Consider the following 14158-nt stretch of genomic DNA (forward strand, 5'->3'; position numbering starts at 1 on the left):
CAGAGAGAGAGAGAGAGAGAGAGAGAGAGAGAGAGAGAGAGAGAGAGAGAGAGAGACAAAGAAAGACAGACAGAGACAGAGACATAGAAAGACACACAGACAGAAATAGAAAGAGTGGCATAGAGAGACAGACAGACAGACAGATAGATAGACATGGAGGGAAGGAAAGAGGGAGGGAGATGGGGAAGGGAACAAGAAAGAGAGAGAGAGAGAGAGAGAGAGAGAGAGAGAGAGAGAGAGAGAGAGAGAGAGAGAGAGATAATAGTGAGGTAGTAGTAGTTGGGAATCCCCTTTTTTAGCAGATACCATAAGTTTAATTTTTAAATTATATGATTTTCTGGTGGAGATAATGGTCCATCTTCTTATGTGACAATCAAGTCAATCATGTATGTAACTCACACTATGTAATACTCCAGTTATGTGAAACACAGTTTCCTGCTTTTCTATTATTTTTGTTGTATTAAAATAGCACTCAAATTCTCATTCAAAACTACCATGATTTAAGCAAAGTTTTTTTTTTTTTTAATTTTCTTTCTGTGTTTTGACAGTAGATGGGTGAATTGAGTCCAATTTCCCAGCATGCAGCGGGGCTTCCCAAAGTTTAACTTTCATTACCCGACTTTGTTGTGGCAGCTACAGCAAACCTGTCAGAGTACAGAACATTCCATTAAGAGCAAAACCTGGAGCCTAGCTTCCTACGATTTTGTTTTATATGACAAATAGTGTCGAGAGGTGAAGTTCGTTGGAGTGGCCATGACTCAGTCCTTTTCTCTAGGGAGTGACTCATTCCACATTAATAGATCCCTGTCTTTGTGGCAAGGACCACACTAAGTGCCTGGGACACAAACATAGATTTGCTGGGTCACTAACCCTGAGCAGCCCAGAGTCTGGGAAGACTGGATATGGCATTGATTAGCAAATATCTGACTTAACAAACAGCCAGCGCTCAGTAAATGTTATGCCCACTTGTCAAGGCCAAGCATGATTAAATACACAATTATGGGACTGGCTAGGAAGGCAGCTATATTTCCTGATAAACATGAAGTTCTTGGTCCATGTTAATGTAGCCTGGTTATGTTAAGCCCTCAGTGTCTTGTTTCAATATGAAGTAAAATTTCACTGTCTTTCATATGGCATAGCACCATACATACCCTTCATGAGTCAGTTAGTTGTCTGCCCAATGGATATTTCACTTTATGGCTCTGCCAGGAACTCAGCTTCATGTGTGTAATAAAGACTTGCCTAGAACCCATTCATACTTCAACCTTCCATTCGAAATCTGCCACCACCTCACTGAGTGTTGATCTCAGACTCTCAGAATTTTCTGGACTTCTTTTCCTTGTCACATATTTGTCCTGTCACCCCTTATGTCCTGTAGGTTGTACATGTTGTTGGAGACTGATTGTGATCCTCCATAGTTCATTTGTACCCAAGTCCTAATCGCTGGTTTGACTGAGAACCGAGTTTGCTTTGCAACATGAGCTCTTAGGAGGTGGTCCATCAGTTAATGGCCGAGTTCAGTAGGATCCTTGGTCTCGTACAAAGAAGGAAAGAAAAAGCTGTCTGATCCTCCCTCTTGCTCACTCATTCCATGCCTTTCTTCTAAATCTAAGAAGACAGATTACTGTTGACCATTTAGGAAGAGAAAAATTGCCTGAGCTCAACCATGCTGGTACCCTGTTCTTGTGAGGCCAATAAATAAAATTTTATACTTTAAGCTTCCTATGTAATGTCAATGCATATACATATACACATACACATATACATAACATACATATACATATATGTGTTTTTGTGTGTATGTGTAAAATTTGAATATGTATTTGAATATATGCTTGCAGATTTACTTATACAAATACTACTTTATATTTATATATTTCTGCTTTATTGAGATAATGTCTCTGCCAAAATTGATGCTTCATCTCTGTTCACCTGGATGTCTAGGGCCACCACCTAAATGGACTGTTCTTTCTCTCTTCAATCTCACATCTAGTCTATAGTCTTCATGGATCAAATTTTATAATTATGACATATTTTAATTTAAATTCTTCAAGCATCATACTGCTAACCCCCTGACAAAGCTTCTAGTTCCTCTGAATCTTTATCCACATCACAGGATTTCATCCTACCTCTGCTCTTTAATCCTTTATAGTTTTGCTCATATTTTCTCATGAAAAATAGGCATATTCTGCTATGCATCAGTCATTGATTTTTTTTTCCTCTACAAGCCCTCTTACACCAATGGATTCAATTCAATAAAACTTTGAATGAGAATGAATATTGGTTTCCAAAATGATGAACAAGGTTTGGCTTTGCAATGACACTGTAACTTTTCAAAAGAATTGTTGGAGAGATAGCTCAGTGGTTAGGAACATGTTCTATTCTTGTAGAGGAACTCAGCTCCCAGAGCCCACATGGCTTACACCTGCCTGTAGCAGCAGTTCTGGGGGCTCAGACACCTCTGACCTCTGCGGGCCTCTGCACTCATGTGCACATACCAACCACAAACACAAAATTAAAAATAAAATAAATCATAAAAAATAAAGACATATATTACAAATAAATAAATGCACTCCAATTTAAAAATAAAATTTTTTTTAATGCTCTATGGTTTCAATACCCCAAATTTTATTTCTAGTGTAATTTTTCCAAGGGAGAAACAGGGAAAAGAGCAAAGATAGAAAACGTGACTTTCAGGCAGACAGCTGACTTTGCTAATTACTTGGTAACTGTCTCTGCTGGTGCCAGATTTTATTCCTTATGAGGTTTAAACAGGCTCACATCTGTTTGATATATATGTAATGCGTGAACTGGCTATCACCATATGATTTAATGTGGGCAAGAAAGTATTTCTCATTGTTACAAGGGAAATTCGCTCTATAAACTACCCTCTTTAAGATTAATTTCTGGCATTTCTTTTACCTTTTGGGAGAGAAGAGACAGGACAGAAAAATGGTGATTTTAATATGCAGCTACATTATGCTGCCTGAAGGCAGATGCCAGATCCCATTGAAAAGAATTCCCTTTGAATTATGCTCAGGGCTTTGTTTAGCAAAATACTACACAAATGTCTTGACCTGTGTGTTTGAAGTGGCAGATGTTCCCTGTGAAGACCGAGCTTTAGGACAACATAAATCTTCACTATTTTGTGCCTATTTCCTCAATAGCTGGGCTGCGTTTTTTTCCCCCAAACTTCAGGTTGCTGCTGAAGAAGCAGCTGGAAGTGGAAGTGTTTCCCTTAAACACACATGAACTGATAAGACCACAGAATCGGTGGGGTTCACTAGTGCAGAGGCCAACAATTCTTCCTCCTTGCGAGGATGTTTTCATCCAATACTTTTATATAAAACATGTTTATATTAAGGTGAATACAGTAATGTCTTGGGCTATGCATGTAATTTTAGAATACTGCAGACACAGGAAAATGAGCACGCATTGAGAAAAATTAGTATGCCTACCTTCTCACGTTATCTTGGTATTTTTATATTCTTGCTTACTTTTTATCTTTTTATCTTTATTCTGTATCCCCTCTCTTAGTAGTTACTAACTGTAGCCACCATCCCATACATTAACCATCCTATACATTAGGCCTCTGAGGTTCTTCAGCTTTAGTCACCATATAGTTCATCTAGCCTCTGTGTTCTTTAAAGGAAGTGGCCTTGCTATCCATTGGGCCTCCATTGCTTTTGTCCTGTAAACCTGGATCTTTGAATTCCTTTCCTTCTCTCTCTCCATTTCCCTAACCCTCCTCTCACTCTGAACCACCTACCCTTTGATTCTGTAAATTTAGCCTTTCCTTTGTCTTGTCTTTCTTTTCTCATATTAATTTCATGTATGGAATTATGTAGCATTTTGTATATTTGTGTACATATGAGTGTACGTATATGTGTATAATATCTTGCAGGTTTATCATATTCCTGTAACTAATCAGATTTCTTTTTTAGGGCAGGCTCATATTGCAGTGTGTGTGTGTGTGTGTGTGTGTGTGTGTGTATCTGTGCATGAAAGTTGTGTTTCTAGGACTATTTTGGTGAATATTTCAGTTGTTCCAATATATCTATATTATATTATTAATAATGCTGCAGTATATGAATAATATGTACATGCATATTAATTTGTACATACATATTCTTAAGACACAAGCACAGATATCTTTTGAAGGCAATGATTTTATTTGCTTTGGGATTTCTGGGTCATATCATACTTTGATTTAAATTTTGGGGTACCATGTATTATTTGCCAGAGTGCCTATACTAATTTACATTTCCACAAATAGTGTATAAATGTATCATGTTAATTACCTTTCTTATCTCTATAATAGTATATCTGATTAAAGCAACTCAAGGGAGAAAGGATATATTTGGGCTCATGTCTGAGGCAAAGCGTGTTTTCTGTGATAGTTCTGTGTCGACCGCAGTGTGTCCCACTGCTTTCTCAAGGAAGCAGAAAGCTAGGCCCCAAACCAAGCACTCTTCTTCGAGTCCCACTCCAGTGACTAGCTAGTTCACAGTCATGAAAGTTCTGCCATTTCCCAAATCAGCACCACCAACTAGAAAAATTATCAAACCCTGGGGGGCTGGGCGGGGAGATTACAGACCAATCCTCAGCACGTTCTCTTCTGCCCACATGCTTGACAGTCCTTGTTATCATTAATCATTTTAATCAAAGCCATAATAACAGGTATGAGACGATACCACATTTTGATTTACATTTTTATGATTAGCTCTGTTGAATGCTGTTCTGTATTTACTGGTCATTTTTAGGCTGTCTTTAGAAAATATTGTATTTAGGTTCTTTGCTCTTTTTAATATAGTTGCTTTTGTTTGTTGCTTTGAGCTGTGTGGATATCTTATACATTTTGGTTGTAAGGCACTTAGCAAACACGTGAGTTGAAATGTCTTCTCCTTTTGTTCTGCTGTCAGTCACCTTTTACCTTGATTGCCCTTGGGTTTTGTTCCTTGAGGCTTTGGTGTCATCTGGCTTTGTCAGTGTAAATGCCATGGAGTTTATTCTCTGTGACTTTCCTCCTATACAAGTTTTATAGTTTCAGGTCTAAAAATTAAATTCTTAATCCACTTGATTTGATTATTACATATGGTAGAAGATAAAGGTTCATTTTGATCCTTTTGCGTGTGGCTATTCAGTTCTCCCAGAACCAGTCATTAGGGAGAACATCCCTACAATGGAGGTCAAATGAAACAAGGGGATAATTTTTATTCCCTCAAGCCCTCAAAAGCCCTCAACTCTCTTCTAAAACTTGGCAAAGAATCAAAGACATACTGAACTGAGCACGACTGCTTATTTACCACTAACTAAATAGACCTGTTCTCTGTGCTGAGCACCTTGCTAAGTTTGTGGCTCAGATACATGGTCCACACAACTAAAGTAACATTAGTACTTTAAATTTGAATTTAACTTGTGCTGTCTTGAGCAGAAAATGTGTAAGACATTGGAGGTGCCATGAAACTGGGAGTAGTAGTGTCAGTGAGGGGTCACTCTCAAGGACAATTTAGAATATTTAGAATACTGTGCCAATCATATGACATACAGTCAGGTTTACTTGTCTCATCTCCTGTCTCTGGAAAAGTCCAGAAAGGGTCATTTTATTTTAAGTACAGAAGTATGCATTAGAGAGTGAAGATACAGACTCTAATTAACTTAAAAGGGTGTTAATATGGGATGTTTAATATGCTAAGGAGTTCTCAGCAAAGAGTGGCTCTTGTCACATGGTCAATTTAAAACACAAATGAGCAATTCCACATAGACTTTCACCTGCTCCAAGAAATAATGAGCCATAGTCACCTAACATCTGAATTAAGTGGTGGCATCACCCTGGGATTCATCTTTCAATACCTACTAAATAGCCGAGCAGGTTTGTGTACTGTATACCATGCAAGATCCTAGGGACACAGTATCATTGCTTTACTAAGGTAAAATCTATGTAGCATGAAAGTTATAATTTTAACCATTCTAAATGTTCAGTACACTGTAGCTGTTCAGACATACCAGAAGAGGGCTACAGATCCCATTACAGATGATTGTGAGACACCATGTGGTTGCTAGGAATTGAACTCAGCACCTCTAGAAGAGCACTCCGTACTCTTAATTGCTGAGCTGTCTCTCCAGCCCCCCTTGTTCAATTCTTATATAAAGAATCCAGCCGGGCGTGGTGGCGCATGCCTTTAATCCTAGCACTCGGGGGGAGGGGGGGGCACAGGTAGGTGGATTTCTGAGTTCGAGGCCAGCCTGGTCTACAAAGTGAGCTCCAGGACAGCCAGGGCTATACAGAGAAACCCTCTCTCGGGGGAAAAAAAAAAAAAAAAGAATACACTACACCTGTTAAGATGCACAACAATTCCATGTTGAGTTGTGTGCACTATTGCTGCTTACTGATATTTCTATTACTTGTCTTTGTGCTATTATTCCCATTAAAGTGTGAACTTAGTGCATAGACTTGGCTTAACTATTTGATAATGAAACATTTCTGACATGTAGGCATATGTTAACTTGCAATCAGTTAACAGATGATTCTAGAAGCTACTCCATTTTTAAAAATGGAGTCACTGTTGTAACAGAATACTTTTTAAGCAAATTGAGAATTTCATTTTTTCCATTCTTTAGTTCTTTCTTTTTTGGTCCAGATGACAGGCTGATTTTCACCACAGACTCTGAAAAAATTGTTTTCCCCTTAATTCCCCTTCTTTGTTCCTGTCCTCTGACCGTGTGCTTTACCACAAATTTTTGTCTCAGCATGTTTTAATGGCCAGGCTTATGCACAGGGGACCAATGAGAAGACTGATAAATTGCCAATGAAATTGCCTTCTTTGACCTTGACTACCTTTGGACTGATTGATGATCCTGGACTGAAGCTCTACAGACTTTCTGTGGGTATTAAATCAGATTAAAGATCTGTCTTAGACGGTCCAGCCTGTTATAACAAACATATTGTAGATGGAGTACTTATAAACAACAGAGATTTATTTCCCAAGCTCAGGATGCTGAAAACACCAAGGTCATCAATTCAGTGACTGATGAGGTTTAATTCTGTGTAGATAGATGGCTGCTACCTTGCTGTCCTTACCTGGCAAAAGGAACAAAGGAGCTTCTATGTTGTAATTTCTATAAGGACGCTAGTCTTAGTTGCTTTATTTCTGAACTTCTCATTTATAATGATACAGCTGTCTCCAGTACCCATCACATCTCATCACTGTGATGATGATGGGGTAAGTAGAAATTATACAGCAGGGTCCAAATGAGTTGATTTAATTACTAAGAAAATATCCAGGGCAAATGGTGGTATCTTACAAGTCAAAGGTGGATGTTTTAGACTATATGCTTATGAATTCTTTGAATGCATAAAATGCTGAAAGCAAAAATAGGAAACAATTTTGACATTTATTACATGTTTTAAAAATGAAACCTAAAATTTACTGTGAATTCACCATGTTACTTCTATACAAGCATGGTGTGTTGTAAAGCAGTCTATGTCAACCAGTACATTTTAGGGCACAATAAACAAGTTGTTTAATGCCTGCCTTGGCTTTCCTCCTTAAACAAAGAAAGGCTGACTTACCTGACTGATTTAATCTAATGGTGTTATTTTTTTTCTTTTCCTTTTAGATTTATATTGATCTGAACCAACCTATATTATGACTGCTGGCAAGAATTAAGGTCAGTGCTGTGCTTATATTGATTGTGAACTAGCTTAAATAAGCTTTTGTAAGGGCTTTTTGAGTCTTTAACTTGCTGGTTCAGGATATTCTGCCCAGAGTGTGACCGAGAGCAGGATCAAGTATGAACTGTATACATCACACCATGGTTCACTAATGAACACCATTGTTCTTGGCAGCATTTGTTTTACATTACTTTGGTTATTGAATGTTTTACCTCTGTCACCTCACTATCTAAGTTTTGGTGAAATAACTGCACCCTCATTTTAGTTCCTTAAAGGAATTAAGCAAAGGCTGGCTTATACTTTAAAGGATGGTTTACTTTCTGAATTACATGGGAAAACACATTTAGTTCCACAATTTGTTCCTCAAACAGAACACATTATGTAAGGAGAGCGGAGTTGAAAGTGCATTTGTGAATCACTAATGTTAATTAACGAGCAGAATGTTAAGATGTCCTTTCTTTGTTCTGTTTTCTCATTAGCTGGCTTTTAGGAGCCACTCTAAACAGCTTCAATGAGGTTGGAGTAATAACAGAGCCTTAGAGGTCCCCCACACAGATGGGCTTGGGAATCCATTTATTCCCCCCTACTTTCTTCTCTAGGACAGGAATTCAGAATTAAAAATAAATTTATAAACTAAGCCCTGAAGGCAATGAGGATTTTCATTGCTCATAAAGAGCAGAACACCAGGTGTTGCTAGATTTGTGCCTGGGCTTTTTGTTAAAGAGTAACGTAAAGAAAACACTGGGCTTTCATTCTTGCTTACATTAACCAAGAATTTCCATTCTAAACTCTGTATTTAACTCTTTGAGCCAAAGAGCCTAATATATAGCAGGCACAGTGTAAATAAGTACTTTTTCTGGCCACAATTCTGATGTCACTCTCCTGTTGCCAGTAACACACACACACACACACACACACACACACACACACACACACACCACCCTCCCTCTGTCAGATGAATGGCTACTATTATTTCTTTTTTGTTTTTTTCAAGTGCATATGTTGCTTTCATGTTCTTTAATATGTATGAAATTAAATAAAATCTGTTGGATTTAAGCCTATCAATAGTTAGATATTTAATAATGAAAAAAGTAGGGTAGATGTTTGCTCAGGATGATTTAAAGTCTCTTGATAAATCATGTTACTTTATATTTGACATACTTTTGGGTTGAATGAGCATTGAAATACTTAACTTATCCTTGCATTTTTTAAAAAATTACTCCTTAGTATAGTCTAAATAAATGACTATGCATTCAAATATATATATTTCTTTATTATTATTATCATGATTACTATTAATGGAATCAATGCTGACAATTTTATACATGTAGATAATACACACAATTACTAGTCTCCCACCCTCTCTTATCTCCTTTCCACCCCCTTGCCTACACATATCTTCCGTGCATCCTGGTCTGTTTCTTTTATGACCCAGGGAGTTTAACCCACTGGGATTGTGGCCATGCGTTTGGATCTATCCCTTGGAGCTTGGTGGGTCAGCAGCAGGGGCACAGGCGAAAACAGTGACCCCACTTTTCCCAGAATCAATCAGCAGTCAATGGTTCATAAGTAGAGGATAGAGCCCCATACGTCATTCCTCCATCAATGACAGACTGGGAAAAGAGCCAGTCTTGCTCAGGCCCACTGCAAATCACTACAGCCTCTCAGTTCATGACTTCAATGGCTAGGTTCCACCTAGAGAATTGCATTTCAGGGCCCTTCTCCAGGCCTCTTTCTTCTTTCAATCTTCTAGCGACCTCTGTACTCACCTTCATTCACTGCAAAGGAGGCATCCGGGATTGAGACTGAGAGTCGCATATGTCTATGTATATATTTAGAAGACACATTGATACTTAAGTCAGCTTAGCTTATGGACAGTTCCTTCCTTGGGCCTATGTCTTTCCCAGGCATTCTTGTTGGCTAGGATTTCAGTACGAGACATAGATTGTCTCCAGAGCTCAAGGCTTCAACTTCAGTCAGGGGCTATTGGTTTTCACCATAACAACTGTGCCATTTTTGAGCAGGTGAACTGTTCTTGCATGGCAGCTTGGTTTTATAGTCCATAGGGTTCACAGCTCGGTAAGTCTATCGAGGGGTTCATTTCTCTTGAAGCTGCCTGCACTGCACCTTCCACACTTGGAAAATTAGCTGCCAAGGAAGAAATTTCCAACTCAGTTCTGGCTTGCTTCTCTTAGAGCTTAGGTGGGTGGTGTCCCCAGGAATAGGCCCTCATCCTCTAGTTCTTGTGGACAACCCAGAAGACTCACAAGAACCTATATTGTATGGGGTGGGGAGCTCTGACATCTTCCAAACCAACACTTCTCATGGTAGGATAACATATGTGGCACTGTAATTTTGTTTAGTAACCTACTGCATCCGGGAGCAGTATTATTTCACTATGCAGGGTGTCTCTACTCAGTTCCAATTATGTCTTTAAATTTGGTTGCAATATAGTAAGTTTCCATATAACTTTAAGCACACACACACACACACACACACACACACACACACATATACACACACACACATACACACACATACACATACACACACACTGACACACACACACATACACACACACAAACACACACACATACACATACACACACACACACATACACATACACATACACACACAAACACAAACACACACACACTTCATTTTTGTTAGCATTCTCCCCTCCTTATTTCTCCCTATTGCAGTTCTTTCCTTGTTGCCTTCATCCCATTAGACCTATTATATAGAAAGTAAAATCTAGAGAACTTAGCCAGGTGTCTGTGTTTGCATCAGGAATGGTTTCAGTGCTCCTTTCATCCAAGATACTTTTATGTTCCTTTGGTTATACAAAAGGGGTATACTAGTAAAACATTTACTGGTATGAGATCAAAAGAAATTTAATTAAGACACTTGTTTTGTTATACATATAGTTGTGGCCTTTTAATAAAGATTAAAGCAAATTTGCATATTAATGGGATGGTCATACCTAGTTTTACACAAAGAATTAAAACTTGGCTGAATATTTGATACTCTAGGATATAGATTTTCTTCAACATTCTTTAGAGTTGATCTGTATTTTACAATACAATATTCTGAATGCCACATCACATAAATATCTAGTGCAAACAGCAAGAAGCATATCACAAAGTGCTGGAAATTATTACCTAGTCCCAGGCCAAAATTTATTTAATAACTTTTTATAAATTTAAACTCAAATTAACATCTTAAGTGGCAATTTTTACAATCCAACATTCTAACACAGTATGATCTGAAGTTATAATAATTTGATGCATGCTGAGGCATGGTGGTAGGGAAATATTAACGGCCTTTGGTTTCTGTAATTATGTGTCTATAAGAATGAAGACTTTCTCAATAGAGGCCATGCTGCAACCCAGGGTATGCAGAGGGCTCAACTCAGAGCCACTGTTCCAGGGAACACATTTTGGCTTTGCAGAGTGGAAAGGCACATACCGTGGAAAGTGCACATGTACTGTGTTCTGAACCAAGACTGCAGTGAATTCATATGACTCAACACAGGCAGACACTGCCAGAAACAGCCTGCATTCAAGACCTATTTGACTTTGAATGGAACTCTGATCATTGTGTATCCAGATATCCTTTCCTTTTGTTGAACATTTGTGGTTCCCATATTAAGTTATACACCCTGTGTGGCTTCATAAGTTTGCTATCTTTTGACCATATTTTTTTCTTCATTGTGTACCTGAACAGGCATTAGAATTTCGCCTAATGATGTCAGAACTCTGTTTCTGTCTGTCTTTGACTCTGCCTGTCTCTCTGTCTGTCTACTGGTCTGTCTGTGTGTGGGGGGATTACCATTGGCACCCACCTTCTGCTCTCAAAGACAAAAAATGCCCATGGAATTATCAGTTAATGATCTCAAGTATATTGCTTCCCACAGGACCATCTCAGTACTCTGAGGGCAACCTTCCCTCCCTGTGTGACTGGGTTTGGTTACTTGTGTTAGAGGTTAGAAGGTATTGTGATGTCTTGGTACTTGGAATCCTTAGATGCTTTCCTCTAAGTGCATCAATGATAATCATATAAAAGACAAAAGACCCTGTATTCCTGAACAGTCTGGGCTCTGTTTCCTTTGCCCGAGTTGGCTCAGTTTGAGCTGTTGCATGATCTCTGACGCCTCTGCATGCAGACTGCTGAGTGTTCCCTGTGATGCCTTCTGCATGCAGACTGCTGAGTGTTCCCGAGTTAAATGTATCGCCTGGAAAACTAGAACTACAGAAACTTAGATTTCATATCTCAACAAAATGAGGTATCACATTACTGTGAATCTTAAACCATAAGTTTTCTATGACCTTTAAAAAATTTTCCCTAGATTTTATGCAATAAATTCTAATACTTCTCTTAAGACGGAAAGTAAAATTAATGAGGATCTTAAAATGGATGGTTATGGAAAATCCTAAAATATATGAATGACATGCTATTGTGTATGACCAGAAAGTAATTTCTCCATGCTGTGCGGATACTGCCCCTTCTGTTCCCCATCATCCTCTTCCTTATCTTCCTGTGTTTGTCTGTCCTATATGCATGTGTGATGGGTATATGTGTCCAAACAAGGCAAGTCCAGAGGCTTACATTTGTTATCCACCAATGGTCTCCACCTTCCTGTTATCTTTTACATAACTTAAGGTTTAATTTACAAGATTCTGAATGGTGAGGTGCATGAGGTTTCTTATTTCAACTGCTTCTCTATCAATAATCACTGAAGTCCCATGGTTTTAATTGGTATCCCATTAACTCTTTTAAAATTATTTTACGTGTTCAGAAAGTTTACATATTTATTCAGTAAACTTTGTTCCCCATTTCTCTGTCTTCTTCTCCATCTGCAGCTATGTTCTTTCTTTCCACTAAGTCTCCCTTCTACTTTTATGACTTCTTTGTGTGCATGACCCACTATGTCAGAGCATATTAAGAGATTATAGACCAAATTAGGGAATGAATTAATGACTACTGAAGGAAATGGTAATTTCTCTCCAAGCCATAGTTAACTGCAAGTAGTCCCCTCATGGCAAACTGGTGCCTCATAGATCTATCTCCTACCCAAGATAACATGAGTCTGTGCCCAGTTGTATGCAGGTTAGGGAACTATAACCTCGATTACAGTGACATCATGGGATAGTGACTGTTATATCCTGTAGGCATCTTTTCGCTGTATATCTCCCTGTCCTCTGGCTCTTATATCTTATTTTCTAAGATAGGGTCTCTTAGTTCACCAGTTTTGTTAGGCTGTCTGGCCAACAAATTTTACAGCTTTGCTTATCTCTCTGCATCACTATCCTAGGGTTATTGAATGCACTACTATGCCCATTTTGCAAGGGTGCTGTGGACTTAAGCTTGCCACACCATTACCCTAGTTCTGATAAGATATTCTGCAACAAAGATAATCATCCAAAAGCTAAATAGCATGTCACCCAAGTTATACATACATGTATATATACATATACATATATATGTGGTGTGTGTGTGTGTGTGTGTGTGTGTGTGTGTGTGTGTGTGTGTGTGTTATTCTAGTTACATTAAAATGGGAAGAAAGTTTCCCTTAGTGTTCTATTAGAGAGCTAGGTTGCTTTGAGCCATCGTGGTTCAGGATGAAATTCCACAAGCTTCCCAGTAAACCTCCCAACACTGTCTTGGGAAGGAGCTGGTGTTTGTCCTCCAGCACACTTCATGGATTCACACATCTCTCCCAGCACTTAACTTCTGCAGCGTTCCTTCTGTCATGACTATTTCCAGCTATGCCTGATCCCCAAAGCAACCAATAGGCTATTTGAGGAGTGCTGGAATACTAACTCTCTGTTCTTTACTCTGGTAGAGTCTTGCAGAAGGTAGATAGATTTCAGAAATATCTATTTAATAAATTATAACTATATCAAGTAATAAAAAATTTCATAACATTTCTATGAACTAGAGAATACCTAGGTGTTTATTTGTAGTCTTTATTCTTACTTGCTCTGTCCCTTTATGCTGGATAATTATGTGAAAAGATAGATAGATAGATAGATAGATAGATAGATAGATAGATAGATAGACAGACAGAGTGATGGAATTTAAGGAATGATTACTCTCCCAAAACACATTGAAGCAATATTGCTAATATGTTTAATTTTGGAACTGATACACATAGTTAATAGTTCGCACTTTCATGAATGATGCAAAGTTGCTAAAGTCACACTAAAAATGGAAGCACTCATCAGTCCTAGGAGAGTTTGCTTTTCTGTGCAGCTTCCTGAAATATGAGCTGTCATAGACATGTGTTTTCAATTTTTATTTACTTATTCATTGTTGACATATGGTCTCTGTATGTAGCTCAGCCTGGTCTGGAACTTGTGAACTTGTGATATTCCTACTTCAGCTTCCCAAGTACAGAATCACTGCTGTGGCTGAAACTTACAACTTTCTCCTCTTCCTCCTCCTCCTCCTCCTCCTCCCCCTCCCCCTCCTCCTCCTTC

The 14158-nt window shown here is 38.5% G+C and overlaps 1 protein-coding gene across 7 annotated transcripts in view; it reads left to right on the top strand.

Annotated features, from left to right (window-relative positions):
• Map2 (microtubule associated protein 2) overlaps positions 1-14158 on the top strand; it is a 252376-nt gene that overhangs the window by 66671 nt on the left and 171547 nt on the right. For all 7 annotated transcript variants that reach the window (XM_029538732.1, XM_029538734.1, XM_029538735.1 and 4 more), the window contains exon 2: positions 7621-7671. The gene's annotated coding sequence lies outside the window, so the exon portion shown is untranslated. The remainder of the gene's footprint in view (positions 1-7620; positions 7672-14158) is intronic.

Source organism: Mus pahari, chromosome 5 (genome assembly GCF_900095145.1).
Source record: "Mus pahari chromosome 5, PAHARI_EIJ_v1.1, whole genome shotgun sequence".
NCBI lineage: Eukaryota > Metazoa > Chordata > Mammalia > Rodentia > Muridae > Mus > Mus pahari.